We start from the raw sequence: 17,655 nt of genomic DNA on the forward strand, positions 1-17,655 counted from the left end.
AGATAGTTCAGGGTCATCCTCCTGCCACAACTCTCAGTTCTAAGCACTAAGATGTAGGTGGATCTTTTTATAGGGCCTTTATTATATATAAAGTCTTATCTCTATAGGAGTTTCCTGTTTTAAATGAGATTATATTTCTCCCTTTCCTCCCATTTTTTATATCAAAATATACTATAGGTAGGGCTGGGGAGATGGCTCAGTGATTAAGAGCACTCACTGGCTGTTCTTCCAGAGGTTCCAGCTTTGGTATGTACCACAGATGTCCTCTGATAAAGTACCTAGAAATTTACTGTACTAATAGTTATATCTTCTTTGAGTCCTATCCTGTCCATATGGCTCTGTCATAACTTAATACAGCACACTGATCACTAGATATATACATTGGTGCCCTTTTACTACAGCTTTACACATGAGTGTGAGCTGTGCTCTCAGGAGGGACATTGACATGGTTCAAGTGGAACATGAGAGGGTCTCAGCACCATTGCCAGGAGGTATAATCAAAGCCTCGCCTCGGGGACGTCACCCCACCACCCTTGTGAGGAAGGCTGTTACAACACAACAACAACACAACAACAACACAACAAACAACAACAACAAGTGACCAGGTACTGGTGAGAGTGTAAGGAGAAGAAACCTAGCACACGGTTGGTGGGTGTAGAAGGCACAAACTCACAGGTAAACACTAGGGAAACCAAGAATGTTAAAGACACAGGCTTGTCTCTTCAGTGGAAGGGAAACATATGCCAGCAGCCCCCACTCCCCGCCCCGAGGCTGGGAGTGATGTTGCTAATAGCCTGATACACTGTGTTATCTGTAGAGCGTTCCACACCTACATTGTTATATTTATCCCAGACTCTCCCTCCCTATACCTTTATATTGAGCCCTGCATTTTAGTCAAGAGGACAATCTTTATGGCAGATGTCATGCATACTTTATACCTGGTGACCTCTATGCTATCTATTCAACCTTAAGCTATAGATCCAGTCACCTTCACGGTGGAGGCCACATCACACCTTAAGCTTTATTACACACGTGGGATCGAGATTGTTGCTTCCAGGAAATTCGTTTTCCCAAAAAGTGTACTGTCCTTAAATGTGTCCAAAGTAAACTGTCCAGAGACAGTCTCTAAAAGTTTCAACCCACCAGACTAAGTTGTGCTGAGCAGGATTTCCTTCTTGCCTCTCTCTCAGTTCATTTTTCTGCCAGCTGTAAGAATTTGCAGGGAGCCACACACAGGTGGAGAAAAAAATACGTGCAGTCATTATGGAAAATTGCATGCAGAGCAGAGTATGGAGTCATACGCCTTTAATCCCAGCACCCAGGAAGCAGAGGCTGGAGAGCGCAATGAATCGGAGGCCAATCTGGTCTACATGGCAGTTACAGTCCAGCCACAGTTACATAGAAAGACTGGTTTCAGATAAAATTGTATGCATATACATTATAAAAAGATAAATAAAAATGGAATTACCAAATGACTTAGTAAGCCCATTTCAGGGTATATAACCAAAAGCCATGCAGTCAGCTCCATCATAGAAATCACTTCTCTTGGGGCTCAGTAGCACTTTATTTGCTGCTCTTCCAGGGGACCTAAGTTCAGTTTCCAGCATCTACATCTGGCAGTTCACAAAAACCTGTAATTCCAGTGTCAGGGGAGTGTGTTGCCTCTTCTGGCCTCTCAGGGTACCTATATGCATGTGTTCACACATACACACATAAATAAAAAAGCAAATGTTTTGAAAAGAAAGAGAAATACCTGTGTTCATTGCAGCACTATATAAGCTATGGGAAAAACTAATGCCCACCAGTAGATGAGTGCATCAAGACACTATTGAACTGTTTGTTTGTTTGTTTGTTTGTTTGTTTGTTTGTTTGTTTGTTTGTTTTTCAAGACAGGGTTCCTCTGTGTAGCTTTGGCTGTCCTAGAACTCACTCTATAGACCAGGCTGGCCTCAACTCCAAGATCTGCCTGCCTCTGCTTCTTGGCACCACTGCTCAGCACTCAGTGTTCAACTTTTAAAAAGAGGATCCTGCCATATGAGAGAACCTAGAGGTCACTACACAAAGTGAAGTAAGCCAGACACAGAGAGAAATTCTGTGAGCACAAACCATTGCCACAAATCAGTGGCCCACGTTCCTTTTGCTCCTCTAGATAGAAGCTGGAGAGATCTAGGGGAAACTTTTCAAGAGCTGGTGTCTGGAAGCTTTCACTTCCTCTGATGTCTGACAGTAGTGAGCAGTGGGCACACAGAGGACGCAGCAGGTAGAGAGATCTCCAGCGTTCTGTGCTGACCTCAGGTAGGAGACTGAAACCTTTTGTCTGATACTTTGACAGTTTTCTTGGACCTTTTGGGCCACTGAGCCGAAAGATTCTCTTTTTATTCAGCCTTCCAGCCTTCTTTAGGTGGCTCCAGTTGCCGTCCAACTGGTGAGCTGCAACCTTAGCCGACATTCTCTACACCTCAATGGTGGCTGTTGCTATGGTTGAGCATACCATACTCAGCATCTGGGAGGCTACTTCACTAAGGCTTATGGTACCAACTGTCTCCGATAGCCCTGGCTGAGGCTGGCCTTTAGAAGCCACGGCAATCAGTGACAATTTTTACACACTTGTCTTGAGATGTTGGTGGAATATGCAAGATGGCTGGCCTTGAATCGGCTCTCCCCTTCCATGGATGGAGCTCAGGTTGTCAGGCAAGTGTCTTTACGAACTGACTCATTTTACCATCCCACCACCTAAGTCCTAAAAGGCCACCCTCCAGAGTTGAATGCTTCAATATATAAGTTTCTGAGACTTAAGGAACCTCCCTCCAGGGATACAATGTTTTAACTCTGAGGAAATTACTACACCATAGCCACTCAAGTTGTGCCCAACTACCTGTCCACTAGAGCTGTCAAAGTCATACAATAAGACCAGCCATTGTGGTCTTTGAATGAAAATGCCCTCGTGTTTGACAGCTTGGTCCCAAGTACATGCAACTGTTTGGGAAGGATTAGGAAATGTGCCCTTGTTAGAAAAGCTGTGTCACTGGGAGCTTTGAGATTCATGACATTCTTCATGACCTCCTGCCTCCTACTTGTGAATCTAAATGTGAGCGCTAGGCTGCTGCTCTAGCTACCTGCTTCCATGCTTCCTTTAACCCTCATAAACCTCATCTTCTGGAACCTTAAGCCCAACTAAACCCTCTTTTGCACTTTCCTTGGGATGGGAAGCCCTTGGTCCTACCAAGGTTGAACCCCCCAGTGTAGGGGATTGGTGGGGGTAAGAGGGGGTAGATGGGGGGGAATACCATAATAGAAGGGGAGGGGTTAGGGGGCTTATGGACAGGAAACCAGGAAAGGGAATAACATTTGAAATGTAAATAAGAAATACCCAATTTTTAAAAAGAGAGAAAAAAAGAAAATAAAGTTTCCTCGGTCATAGTGGGTTTTTTTAATTGGTTATTTTATTTATTACATTTCAAATGTTGTCCCCCTTCCTGGTTTCCTCTCCACAAATCCCCCATACTCTCTCACTCCCTCTGCCTCTGTGAGGGTGCTCCCTCCCCCACCTCACTGCCTTAGCATCCCCCTACATGGGGCATTGAGCCTCCACAGGACCAAGGGCCTCCCCTCTCATTGACGTCAGACAAGGCCATCCTCTGCTGCATATGCAGCAGGAGCCATGGTTCCCTCCATGTATACTCTTTGGTTGGTGGTTTAGCCCCTGGGAGCTTTGGGGGGTCTGGTTAGTTGATATTGTTGTTCTTCCTATGGGGTTGCAAACTCCTTCTGCTCCTTCAGTCCTTCCCCTAACACTTCCATTGGGGTCCGTGTTCAGTCCAGTGGTTGACTGTGAGCATCCACATATATATATAGGTCAGGCGCTGGCAGAGCCTCTCGGGAGACAGCTATACCAGGCTTCTGTCAGCAAGTGATTCTCAGCATCAGCAGTAGTGACTGGGTCTGGTGTCTGCAGACGGATCCCTGAGTGGGGCAGTCTCTGGATGGCCTTTCCTTCAGTCTCTGCTCCACTCTTTGTTCCTGCACTTCCTTTAGACAGGAGCAATTCTGGGATAAAACGTTTGAGATGGGTGGGTGTCCCCATCTCCCAACCAGGGGCCATGCCTAACCACCTCTGGACATGGTTTCTACAGGTTCTATCTCCCCTGTGTTGGGTATTTTGATTAATCTCAACCCTGTTGGGTCCTGAGAACCTCTTGCTTCCCTGGCACCTGGGACTTGCTAGTGGCTACCCCCAGTTCCCCATCCCCCACAGCTATGCACCTCCATTCAATTTCCTGACCCTCTGTACTCCTCCCCCAACCCTGTCTCCTCCCACACCTGACCCCTTTTCTCTCCTCCTCCTCTTTTCTCCCTCTCTCCCTCCCTCTACCTCCCATGATTATTTTGTTTCCTCTTCTAAGTAGGACTGAAGCATCCACACTTTGGTCTTCTTTCTTTTTGAGCTTCTTATGATCTGTGAGTTGTATCATGGATATTCAGAGCTTTTGGGCTAATATCCACTTATCAGTGAGTGCATACCATGTGTGTTCTTTTGTGACTGGATTACCTCACTCAGGATGATATTTTCTAGTGCCATCCATTTGCCTATGAATTTCATGAAGTGTTTTTATCACAGCAATAGAAAGAAACTAATATATAAGTTGATGCCCCAAATGACAGACCTGACTATGTGGGTTTGGGGGATGGGGAGCTTGTTTGTTTCTGGATGGATGTGGAAGATTTTTGAGACTTTGGCTAAGAAAGCAGGTAAGCTTAATGGGCAATCTCAGGAGCAACTTGGAAGACATAAGTAGATTTATGGGACTTGTGGACTGTGGAGGCCCAGCTCAAAAGCTGCTTTAGAGAGAAGCAAGGGGGGTTGGGGATTTAGCTCAGTGGTAGAGCACTTGCCTAGCAAACGCAAGGCCCTGGGTTCGGTCCCCAGCTCTGGAAAAAAAAAAAAAAGAAAAAGAAAAAAAAAAGAAAAAAGAGAGAAGCAAGGACTTTAACAGCAACACAGCTAGAGAAATTCCTGTGTACTTTGGTAAATAATCTGGCTTCCTTCTTGCCCTGTCCTAAGGATTTTCCAGAGGCTAAATTGGAAAGTAATAGACTCATTTCTTTATGGAGGTTTTCAGACAGCTTACTACTGACTCTGTTGAATGTTTATTCGTGATCATGCTCCTGTAGTTCTGCAATGAAAAAGAGCAAGGTGGGCAGAGAGAAAGGGGCTGTAAGATGATACAGTGGTTAAGAGCACTGACAGCTCTCCCAGAGACAGCACAAGGCAGCTCACGCCCAACTGGACTCCAGTTCCAGGGGATCCAGTGCCCTCTTCTGGCCTCTGTGGGTGCTACATGTGTGTGATACACAGACATATACAAGCAAAACACCCATCCATATAAAATAAGAACTTAAAAAAATTTTTTTTTAAAAAGGAAACACAAAATGTACAGTTTGAAGAGCAAAAGAGTACCAGGAAATTGAATGTTGGAGCCAAAGCCTGTGCTGAAAGAGATCCTGAAATTACGGTGAGGCCTGATCTACTTTGGAATTAAGGGAAAGGCATCCTTAGAGCCATACCCTACCTAGTTAAGCTTCCAACTTGTGAAATGGATAGGTCTAGAGAAATTTTTGTTCCTAAAAAACAACAAAAACACCAAAGCTGTTACAAATGAGACTCAAGGGTGCCAGGCTTCACCCAAGCTCTGGTGGTTGAACAGAGTCATCCATGTGGTTCTGACTTTAGAGTCATGAAAGATACACAAATAAAGGGGTTGTGGACTCTGTTGTTGTAAGAAATATAAAAAATAAAACAGTCTTTTTATCCCCCACCAGGTCCATCACCGCAGTGCCCCAAGATATCTGTTAGATATCTTGTCTGAATCAGCAAAGCGTCTCACCCGCTCTACTCCATCCCATATCACACTGCCGAAGGCCTCGCTCTGAGCCTGGCAGCAACCTCTCTACCCATCCAGTTCCCAAGGCAGGTCTCCATGCCAGAAACACACATCCCAACTCCATGGCGGCCCAGACCAGCCGCTGCACACTCTCTTAAATCTGCACATGAAAGAACACACAACACACTAAACTTTGGTCCAATTGGTAAGATATAATGGCCCACCTAAACATGCAAAGCCCTGTACACATTCATCCCTTAAGAACATTTATAACAACCTGTAAGGGTACAGCATGAAATTTTAACATCAGCTTCCATGTTGTCTCTGCCGAAGCTTCTCTTCCCCCACCCCTCTTCCGTTCCTGTCTCCTCCTCTTCCTTCAAACTTTTCTCCTGCCTATCCCACAAGACTCTTCCCCAGAGGTTAAGGAGAGCTGTTGAGGTCAGGCAATGTGTGGCAGGGAACTCCCTTGCAAAGGCCCTTAGAGATCAAGAACTCCTTAGAGGCCATGGTGTGAATTGGAATTGTACTGGAGATGCCAAGATGTTGTTTAGGGCCATGGGATATCTGCCAAGGAGAGTTGCAGACAAGGAGTGGAACCAGCCCAAGAGAGGGAAGTGTATTATAGTCAGCAAAGCTGGAACAGCCGTCTAATCTCTTTGACATCAGACACAGAGCTACAGGATTTAGGGTTTGCACCTCTGGATTTGATATGTTTGTTTGTTGTTTGAGACAGGGTTTCTCTGTGCAGTTTTGGTTATCCTGGAACTTTCTCTGTAGACCAGGCTAGCGTCAAATTTAGAGATCCCCCTGCCTTTGCATCCTGAGTGCTAGGTTTGCCACAACAACCCTACTACCCTGCTGGATTTTAATCTTGCTTTGGCCCAATATTTACCCCATTATGCCCACATTCCTCCATTTTGGAATAATAATATGTAGTCTGTGCCACTGTGTGTTAGAATTATGTAATTTGCTTTTTTATTTCACTAGGGATTACAGTTAGGAAGAGACATTGGGCTCTGGACTTTCAAACAATGTTGAGACTGAGGAACTATGGAGCCCTTTGAAGTTGGACTAAATCCATTTTCCATTATGATATTGCCATAAGCCTGTAGAGTGTGGTGGTTTGAATAAGAATGACTCTGATATGCTCATGTATTTAAATGTTTGATCTGCAGTTGGTAAGTACTGTTTGGGAAGGATTAGGATGCCATTGTGGTGGTTTGAATATGCTTGGCCCAGGGAATCGCACTATTAGGAGGTATACTCTTGTTGGAGTACATGTGGCCTTGTTGGATGAAGTGTGTCACTGTAGGGGGGAAGGCTTGGAGATCTTCCTCCTAGCAGCCAGGAAGCTAGTCTATTCCTAATTTTATTTGGATGAAGATGTAAACCTCTTAGCTCCTCCAGCACCATGTCTGTCTGGACACTGCCATGCTTTCAGCCACGATGATAATGGACTGAACCTCTGAACCTGTAAGCCAGCCCTAATGAAATGTTATCCTTTATAAGGGATGCCTTGGTCATAGCGTCTTTTCACAGCAAAGGAAACCCTAACAAAGACAGCCATCATGGTAGGAAAGAATGGCAGTAGGCAGACATGGTGAGTTGAGAGCTCACATCTTAAATTGTGAGCAGGAAGTGGAAAGAGACAGGTCAAATTGAGAGTGTTGCATGGCCTTTGAAACCTCTAAGTCAGTCCCCAGTGACATAGTTCTTCCAGCAAGGTCATACCTCCTAAGCTTAACCAAATAACACTACCAAGTGGAGATCGAGTATTCAAATACTTGACAATATGGGGGACATCTCATTCAAACTACCACATGTACTAATACTATTTTTATACCTTGACTTCAACAAAATTTTAATCACTTAAAAAGACTAGCCAATTAAGAGTGTGTTTGGCAGCCATTCCATGTGTGGGAACAGATGGCCAGAGCACAAGTGCCCCATACTGCTTCACCTGCTTTGGAATATAGGACCATCAAGGAGCAATCACTGCATTGAACTTCAGAGCACATAGCACTCTGGGAAGATGTGCACAGGCTTCTGCTCAAAGTCACCTGAGGTAATTAGACAAGTGGAGAAGATAAACAAAGCAGGGAATCAATCAAAGACAAGGCAGGAGCTCTGGAGTCATGCTAGGCTCTACTAAGGCTATACCTACTGTCACTTGCTTCTCCCTAACAGCACACCTAGGATGTTAATAGGACTGCCACCTTTTAAAAAGAAGAAAGCTCAGAAAAAGAGTTAAGCAAGAGACTGCATAGCTGGAACACAAAGCAGACACAATAGCTCCAGGGCCTGGCATTTCACTCAAGATACATCTCTGTGAACCCATCAAAAACCTGCATTCAATTTCTAGCAATAGAGATGAGGCTTTGTCTCAAAGATGCCCATAAAACAGTTTTTTGTTTACTCTGAGGGGGACGGGAGAAATGCTATAAAACATACTGATTGTCTTTAGACAATATTGGAAATAGCACTTCACTTAAGTACTTTCTGATAGTTAAACATCGGGTGGCAGAGTCTGCCAAAGAATGAGGACATTTTATTTAAAATTACACTGGTATAAGACCATCAAAGTATCTTTAACATTTTCATTAAATTGAGATACAGAAGAGGTAGGGCAGTAAATCTCTTATGATTCAAGGAGTTCATGTAAGAGTCAAGGCTAGAAGCAGCATTGGTTGCTAAAATAGTCACTAGCTGCTGAAATCTAGAAATATTCAAGACTTTGGGGAAAATAATTTTGTGTGTGCCCAGGCCATGTGGTAGGCCGATGGTGACTGAGCAAGGTCTTAGTGGCTCAGATCTCCTGAGGTCCTAGTTATGCATACATGAGGTGGACAGAGCCAGGCATGGCACTCTTCGAGATGTGATTCAAGGGCAAGTAGGTTAGTGGCTAAGACAATGACCACTAGTAAAGAGTGTGTTGTTCACTGTTCCAAGAGGCCACAGTGGCACAGGGCAGTATGGAAATGGACAGGGTGGCAGGGAACAGAGGGAGGGACTAAGCTGCTTCTCATCATAGTTTCTTAGGAAGGAATGTAACCCACGGGTCAGTTCTAGAGTCTTGAACTACCCTGGTGCAGGTGGAAATAGAGGCCCTGAGAGTGAGATCCCAGGGGAGAGTCTGTCCCAGTGGTGGTAAGTAATAATGGTCTAGAAACAGGCTAAGTCTGAGAGAATGTGGGACACTCAAGGTCATCACAGGCCACTGGCCAGAGCATTTGACCCAGAAGGAGGAGGAGGAAGAAAAAGAAAAGGAAGGGGAGAAGGAGGAGGAGGAGGAGGAGGAGGAGGAGGAGGAGGAAGAGGAGGAGGAAGAGGAGGAGGAAGAGGAAGAGGAGGAGGAAGAGGAAGAGGAAGAGGAGGAGGAGGAAGAAAAAGAGAAGGAAGGGGAGAAGGAGGAGGAGGAGGAAAAGGAGGAGGAAGAGGAGGAGGAAGAGGAGGAAGAGGAGGAGGAAGAGGAAGAGGAGGAGGAAGAGGAAGAGGAAGAGGAGGAGGAGGAAGAAAAAGAGAAGGAAGGGGAGAAGGAGGAGGAGGAGGAGGAAGAGGAGGAGGAGGAGGAAGAGGAGGAGGAAGAGGAGGAGGAAGACGAGGAGGAAGAGGAGGAGGAAGAGGAGGAGGAGGAAGAAAAAGAGAAGGAAGGGGAGGAGGAAGAGGAGGAGGAAGAGGAGGAGGAAGAGGAGGAGGAAGAGGAGGAGGAGGAAGGGGAGAAGGAGGAAGAGGAGGAGGAGGAGGAGGAGGAGGGAAGAGAAAGAGGAAAAAAGACAGGTTAATCTGATATTAAAGAGTTGGGGGGGGGTGGGCTTGAAAGATGGCTCAGCGGTTAAGAGCACTGACTGCTCTTCCAGAGGTCCTGAGTTCAATTCCCAGCAACCACATGGTGGCTCACAACCATCTGTAATGGGATCTGATGCCCTCTTCTGGTGTGTCTGAAGACAGTGACAGTGTGCTCACATAAAAATAAATAAATCTGGGGTTGGGGATTTAGCTCAGTGGTAGAGCACTTGCCTAGCAAGCGCAAGGCCCTGGGTTTGGTCCCAGCTCTGAAAAAAAAAATCTTAAAAAAAAGAGTTGGGGGTTGTCTTGTTAGTCTTGTTAAGGTTACCACTGTTGTTATAGAATTAAAGACTTGGGTGTTATTTTGTTGGGGTTACTACTGCTGTGATAAAACACTATGACTAAAAGCAAGTTGAGACTTGTGATGGTTTGTATATGCTTGGCCCAGATAGTGGCACTATTAGAAAATGTGTGTCACTGTGAAGCATGGCCTTTAGGACCCTCATCCTAGCTGCCGGGAAGCCAGTATGCTGCTAGCAGCCTTCAGATGAAGATGTAGAACTCTCCTCCTTCACCGTGCCTGCCTGGATGCTGCCATGGTCCAGGCTTGATTATAGTAAACTGAACCTTTGAAACTGTAAGCCAGCCTCAATTAAATGTAGTCCTTAAAAGAGTTGCTTTGGTCATGGTGTCTGTTCACAGAAGTAAAACCCTAACTAAGACAAGGAGGAAAGGATTTGTTTGGCTGACACTTCCATATCACTGTACATCCAAAGGACAGGAATTCAAGCAGGGCAGAAACTGATGCAGAGGCCGTGGAAGGGTGATGCTCACTGGCTTTCTCATCATGGTTTGCTTAGCCTGCTTTCTCTTTCTTTCTTTCTTTCTTTCTTTCTTTCTTTCTTTCTTTCTTTCTTTCTTTCTGTTGTGTATCTAATATCTAATTTTTGTCTTCAATTTATAAATCTGGGTCAATATTTATTATACAAAATAAAAAGAGTTTACCTTTGGTAGTAAAAGAAGAGTGGGTTTTGTAAAACAGGAACAAGGAAGTAGAATCATATGAAAAAGTGAAAAGCTCTCAGGGAGAACTTTCCCTCGGGATGGAGACCCTCCAACTCCAAAGACCAGACCGAGACACCACAGGATGCAATCAGCAAGAGGATTTGGTTTATTGTCGGGATACACAGGCACAGGCACCTGCGGGCGCTTCAGTCACTCGGGGGACTGGCGCGCACCACGGAACCAAGGATGGGCTTTTATAGGATTTTGGGGAGCAGAAGCAAGCATACAGAAGCAGATGCATGGTTACAGGGATATAATTGGTGGATTCTAATATGGCAAGGGTTCAGCCCGGGGGCAAGTTTCCTAGCTACCTTCCTGAAACATAACGGCTGACTCGGCCCCCCAAGGGTTCAGCCCGGGGGCAAGTTTCTTAGCTACCTTCTTGGAACATAACGGCTGACTCGGCCCCCCACCAGGGTGTGGGACCTCTCCCGGGGCTTTTCTCATTGTCAGGTGCTCAACGGCAGTCCTCCTGTTGCCAGGCCTTCAACCAAACACATCTTGTTTGGCAGCCGCTGTGTACTCAGTGTTCTAACCTTTCTCTGAACCAGTCATCTTAAATATAGCCTTGCAAAATGGCGTTACTGTTGCTAAGCTGGGGTCTTTCATTCCCCCATTTTTTTTTTGTTAACTTTGAGTGAAATCTTTCACTCGACTTGGTCAAGAAATTTCTGTCTGGTGGGGGCTTATTTCCCCACTGACTCTAGGCCACAAAGGGGCTAGGAGGAGCCACGTAGGAGTTTTAACTTTAAGGGGTTTGGAGTGCGCTGAACTCTCCATGTCTGGGGTGTAGTGTTGTTATTAGTCAATTCCTCAGACCGGACTGCCTTGACGTGTGGTGTGTGGATCTAAGCCGAGACTCTGTCTACCTTTAGGGCGGTCGGGGTAGTCAGGAGGACGGTGTAGGGTCCTTTTCACCGTGGCTCGAGATTCTTGGTCTGGTGTCTGTGTACCCACACGGTGTCTCCAATCTGGAACGGGTGTGGCACCACCGGATGCTCAAGCTTATCCTGGTAAGCAGCGGCCAAAGGTCTCCAGACGTCTCTCTGCACAATCTGTAGGGCCTGTAAATGGGCCCTCAGAGAAGGGCTGTCAGCAAAATCAGCAATGTTTGAATCAAAGAAATGGACAAATGGGGGTGGTGTTCCATATATTATTTCAAAAGGAGTTAGACCATGGGGGCCCGGGGTATTCCGGGCCCGATATAGAACTAGGGGAAGGAGGGCCACCCAATCCTTTGAGCCAGTTGCAAGCGTAAGTTTGGATAAAGTCTTCTTAATTGTTCTATTTATGTGTTCTACCTGACCTGAACTCTGGGGTCTATAGGCACAATGTAATTTCTAATCAATCCCCAGCAATTTGGCCACCAACTGACTTACTTGGGAGACGAAAGCGGGCCCGTTGTCCGACCCCAACGCTTGAGGCATGCCATACCTGGGAAAGATTTCCTCAAGGAGCTTCTTGGTGACCATTTTTGTAGTCTCGTGTTTTGTGGGGAAGGCTTCGACCCATCCTGAGAAGGTGTCTACAAACACTAGGAGATACTTGTATCTATATATACCTGGTTTAATTTCAGTAAAATCAATTTCTCAATGGATGTCGGGACGGTGTCCCCTAGGACGAACTCCTTGTCCAATCCTGGTCCTTCCCGGGTTAACCTGAGCGCACACTTTGTAACTCTCAGTCACCTTTTGTATCGCTTTGTCCCGATTCAAAAAACACAGATTTATCTCTTCTCGATCTAGTAAGGTTTTTATCTTTTTAAACCCCAAATGGGTTAATTTATGTAAAAAGGAGATCAATTCAAAAGTCCTTTGTAGACCCACTGTTTTAGTTGAGGGTGGTAGATGGCCCCCATTTTTTCTAGGAGCTCTATGTCCTCATGGGCATAAACCCAACTGGTTTGTCCCACTGGTGGGGGCGTGGGTTGGTCTGGGCTATTTAAGGGCAAGATTTGTTTGCTCATGGCCGCTTTTCATGCCGTGGCATCGGCCAGCCGGTTTCTTTGTGCCTCTGGGTTGTGTCCTTTCTGGTGTCCTGGACAATACATAATATTTAGTCTTTTGGGCAAGAATAGGGCTTCTAAGAGGGCCAGAATTTTAGCCTTATTTTTAATATCTTTATCTTTAGATGTGAGCAGCCCCCGCCTCCGGTAGATCTCCCCGTGGATGTGTGCCGTGGCAAAGGCATAACGGCTGTCTGTATATATATTTAGCCTCTTACCTTTTGTCATCTTGAACGCCTGAGTCAAGGCGATGAGTTCAGCCCGTTGTGCGGAGGTACCAGCAGGCAGGGCTTTCGCCCAAATCACTTTGTCCTCCGTAGTGACCGCAGCTCCAGCCTTTTGTTCTCCCTCTGCCAAGAAGCTGCTGCCATCTGTGTACCATGTGTGGTCAGCATTCTGAAGAGGCTGGTCCGATAGGTCCGGCCTGGTTCTATGTACTTCTGCGAGGATTTGTAGTCAGTCATGCTGTTCTGTCTCCTCTGGTAGAGGAAGCAAGGTGGCAGGATTGAGGGCGACTACGGGCCCAAACTGAACCCGTTCTGCATCCAGTAACAAGGCTTGGTAGTGGGTCATGTGGGAATTAGAGAGCCAGCGGTCTGGGGGCTGTTTTACCAAGGCCTCCACTGCGTGGGGTGTTAGGATGGTGAGTGGCTGTCCCAAAGTCAATTTTAAGGGTTTGGAGTCCCACTGGTGGGGGCGTGGGTTGGTTTAAGGGCAAGATTTCCTTGATCAGGACAACAATAGCAGCCACCATCCTTAGGCACGGTGGCCAGCCGGAGGCCACAGGGTCCAATTTCTTAGACAGGTAGGCCACAGGGCGTTTCCAGGGTCCCAACCTTTGTGTTAGGACCCCTTTAGCATACCCCTGTTTCTCATCGATGAACAGTTACTGAGCAAATTGTAAGGGTTTGGAACAGTCGGATGAATATCTTCTATCCTCTTGTTGACCTTTCTCAAGTCTTGTACTGGCCTATAATCTCCAGTGCCGGGTTTCTTAACAGGCAGAAGAGGCGTATTCTAAGGCGACCGGCAGGGGACTAGGATGCCTTGATCCAGAAGCCTCAGAATGTGAGGCCTTATACCTTGATAAGCTTCATGTGACAGGGGGTATTGTTTTATGGAGACTGGAGTTGTAATTAAGGGGGGCTGTTGGAGCGCCAACCCCATCCCACCAGTCTCTGTCCAAGCCAGTGTCCTGTCCCGGTTCATAGGGTTAGAACTTGAAGGGGAGTTCCGTGGGGGCCAGTTATTTGGGCCCCTCCTTCCTCAAAATGAATTTGTGCTTTTAGTTTGGTGAGCAGGTCACGGCCCAGCAGAGGGTACAGGCAGTCTGGAACATGTAAGAAGGAATGGGTCACCTTACCAGTAGCCAGCTGAACCCGGCGGTCCGTAGTCCATCGGTATTGTTTCTCACCAGTAGCTCTTTGTACCCAGGCTGTCCGGTCGCTGAGTTGTCCTGAAGCTTGAGTGAGGACTGAATGTTGGGCTCCTGTGTCTACCAGGAAAGTAACCGGCTGCCCCCCAACTTTAAGCATTACCCTGGGCTCAGGGGGGGGGCTCCTGGCCCTGACCTCCCTAATCTTTATCTAGAGCCAAGAGGGAGGTTTGTGGTCGAGGCTTTCGGGGTCCGCCAGGCTTCTTGGGGCACTCTCTGGCCCAGTGTCCTTTTTCTTTGTAATAGGCACATTGATCTTTATCTAGCTTCAGCCCCTTTCGAGCTCCCCCCCATCTCCCTTCCTTTTTTGGCCCTGAACTACGGCGGCCAAGATTCGACTCAATTCTCTCTCTTATTAAAAATATTTTTAGCTTCTTTAAGTAAATCCTGTAATGTATAGCCCTGCAAATTTTCTAACCTCTGTAACTTAGTCCTGATATCTGGAACAGCCTGCCAGATGAAGGACATAGAGACACTCGTCATTTGTCTTGGGTCATCTGGGTCATAGGGAGTGTACATACGGTAGGCCTCCTTAAGTCTCTCTAGAAAGGCGGAGGGAGTTTCCCCTGCTTCCTGTAATACCTGTTTTACCTGAGCCAAATTAGTAGGGCGTCGTATAGCCCCTCGGAGACCCGCTAGAAGCAACTGGTGATAAAGGCGTAGGTGTCCCTTACCTTCAGCTGTATTAAAATCCCAGTTTGGTCCTCAGGCAGCTGGGTGGGACGCCCATCATCTCCCAGAACATGCTTTCTGGCCTCTAGGAACACTCCTTGTTTTTTTTTTCTGAGGTTAAGAGGGCCTGTAAGAGCTGTTGGCAGTCATCCCAAGTAGGCTGGTGGGTAAGTAAAACAGATTCTATTAGGTCGGTGAGTGCCACCGGATCTTTGGAGAAAGAAGGGTTGTGTTGTTTCCAATTGTAAATGTCAGCTGCTGAAAACGGCCAGTATTGGGTCTGGCCACCGGTTCCCTGTCTAAGTGGGAAAGCCTGGGAGGTTGAATCTGGCATCACCTCGCGCTTATTGCGCAATCTCCCTGCGACAGGGGAGAAACCCTTATCAGACTGTGGCCCGGCAACTGATCTGGCCGGCGGCTCTGCCTCCTCCGTTTTAGCCGGGCCTGTCAGAGAGAAGATTTATGAGAGGGGAGTTTGGGTCTGCCGGGAGGACAGGTTTCTTAGTTCACAAAGGTAGAGAGAGAAAGACGTGGCCGGCGGACCGGGCGGGGCCGAGGGGACAGGCTGGGGGTTGAGGGGAGGCCAATTCGGGTCCAGGAAGGGTTCCGCCCGGGGGGGGGGTTTAAGGCGAGACTCTCTCAAGTGATAATATAAGAAACCTGGTCAGGATGTCCGTGGACGACCCGTTCTTTAACCTGTAAAATAATGATCTTATTAAATGTGCCATTCACTGGCCATCCTGTTCCGAAAGTGGGCCACTCGGATGTGTAGAGAGTCTGCCCTTTTCCTTTTTTTTTTTTAACCTCGACGGACTGGTTGTGTGCCCGGTCGTGGACGTCTTTCTAATGATCAAGAGTGAGACTTAGGGGCGTTGTTAGGGACTGTCCCATGTTAGTTCTAAGGAAGATTAGAACACAGAGAAAACAAACAACACCAACAGTCAAACAAACAACAGACAGGCGTGCTGCACGGCTTTGGTACCAAACTGAAAGCAAAAAGTCAGATGGAGGTGGCAAAGGTCCGGGGCCCTCTGAAAGCCAAAAATACAGACAGAGGTGCCGTTAGTCCGGATCTTTCTCCTCTCCCAGATTGGGCCCCGAAAAGTCGGGCCCCTAACACCCTTGGAACGTCTTCCAGGGCTGCGGGGCGAGAAGTCCGAGCTCGTCAGCTCCTTCTTCGTCCCGCCCAAATTCCAAACAACCTGGCTGAGCGCTCACAGAACAGACCTGGCTGAGCGCTCACAGAACCTGGCTGAGCACTCACAGAACAGACCTGGCTGAGCGCTCACAGAACAGACCTGGCTGAGCGCTCACAGAACAGACTTGGCTGAGCGCTCACAGAACAGACAGAATAAGGCAGAACGAGACAAAATCAGACAGACAGACAGACGCCGGCCGGCTTACCTCCCAGTGGGTGGTCGGTGGTCCCTGGGTGGAGGATCTCCTTTCCCGGCCAATGCACCAAATGAAAAGCTCTCAGGGAGAACTTTCCCTCGGGATGGAGACCCTCCAACTCCAAAGACCAGACCGAGACACCACAGGATGCAATCAGCAAGAGGATTTGGTTTATTGTCGGGATACACAGGCACAGGCACCTGCGGGCGCTTCAGTCACTCGGGGGACTGGCGCGCACCACGGAACCAAGGATGGGCTTTTATAGGATTTTGGGGAGCAGAAGCAAGCATACAGAAGCAGATGCATGGTTACAGGGATATAATTGGTGGATTCTAATATGGCAAGGGTTCAGCCCGGGGGCAAGTTTCCTAGCTACCTTCCTGAAACATAACGGCTGACTCGGCCCCCCAAGGGTTCAGCCCGGGGGCAAGTTTCTTAGCTACCTTCTTGGAACATAACGGCTGACTCGGCCCCCCACCAGGGTGTGGGACCTCTCCCGGGGCTTTTCTCATTGTCAGGTGCTCAACGGCAGTCCTCCTGTTGCCAGGCCTTCAACCAAACACATCTTGTTTGGCAGCCGCTGTGTACTCAGTGTTCTAACCTTTCTCTGAACCAGTCATCTTAAATATAGCCTTGCAAAATGGCGTTACTGTTGCTAAGCTGGGGTCTTTCAAAAGCTGATGGGTTGACAATAGTTTCTTCAGGTCACTAGAAGGGATTTTGCTTTGATTCTGTGTCACAGAGACTGAGATCTTCTGTTTTCTGGAAAAACAAGTCTGTTCTGGTGTCTCCTTCTCGACCATCTCATTTGGATTATGTGGCACTAAGTGTGGGTGAGTTCATGCTGGTTTGGTTTGGTGTGTTGGTATCTAGTGAAGGAATTCAATTCAAGATTCAAGATTCAAGATTCCCATGATTTTTGTTTAACAGATGTAGTTAGTTATATAGACTAATTTAAATTTAAAAAATGTAGGGTAGCCCTGAGAACTTAGCTTAATGACAGAGGAGCACATGGACCTGGGATATCATTCCATTATCATATATACATATAAATTTATGCACTTATAAATCTATATATTAATGTACATGTATATAATGCGTCACACATTTTAAATTAGCCTGCTTTCTTATACAACCCAGGTACCACTCACAATGGGCTGTGCCCACCTCTATCAATCACTAATTAAGAAAATGCCTTAAAGATTGTTTATAGTCCAGTCTTTTGGAGGCATTTTTCCAAGTTGAGGTTCCCTTCTCTCAGATGTCTACATGTTATGTCAAGTTGACATCAAACTAGTCAGTACAGGGGCACATCAGGCATCCTTAGGACCTACCTGTCGAGTGTTACTCTAGATGATAACCTGTTCCTAATTTATTAAAGAGTCCAGCTTAATGCTTGACAGTTTATAGGT

At 46.9% G+C, this 17,655-nt stretch overlaps 1 long non-coding RNA gene across 2 annotated transcripts; it reads right to left on the minus strand.

Annotated features, from left to right (window-relative positions):
* Positions 1-10,822: 10,822 nt before the first annotated feature.
* On the minus strand, positions 10,823-16,906 carry LOC134486702 (uncharacterized). 2 transcript variants are annotated; one of them, XR_010066033.1, is made up of 3 exons: positions 14,851-16,906; positions 14,105-14,203; positions 10,823-13,220 (listed from the first exon to the last, which is right to left on the minus strand). It is a non-coding gene; the product is annotated as an uncharacterized LOC134486702 (long non-coding RNA). The 2 variants fall into 2 exon arrangements; XR_010066032.1 differs by having other exon boundaries at positions 10,823-14,203.
* Between the last annotated feature and the right edge of the window lie 749 nt (positions 16,907-17,655).

This window comes from Rattus norvegicus, chromosome 4 (genome assembly GCF_036323735.1).
Source record: "Rattus norvegicus strain BN/NHsdMcwi chromosome 4, GRCr8, whole genome shotgun sequence".
In the NCBI taxonomy this organism is placed as follows: Eukaryota; Metazoa; Chordata; class Mammalia; order Rodentia; family Muridae; genus Rattus; species Rattus norvegicus.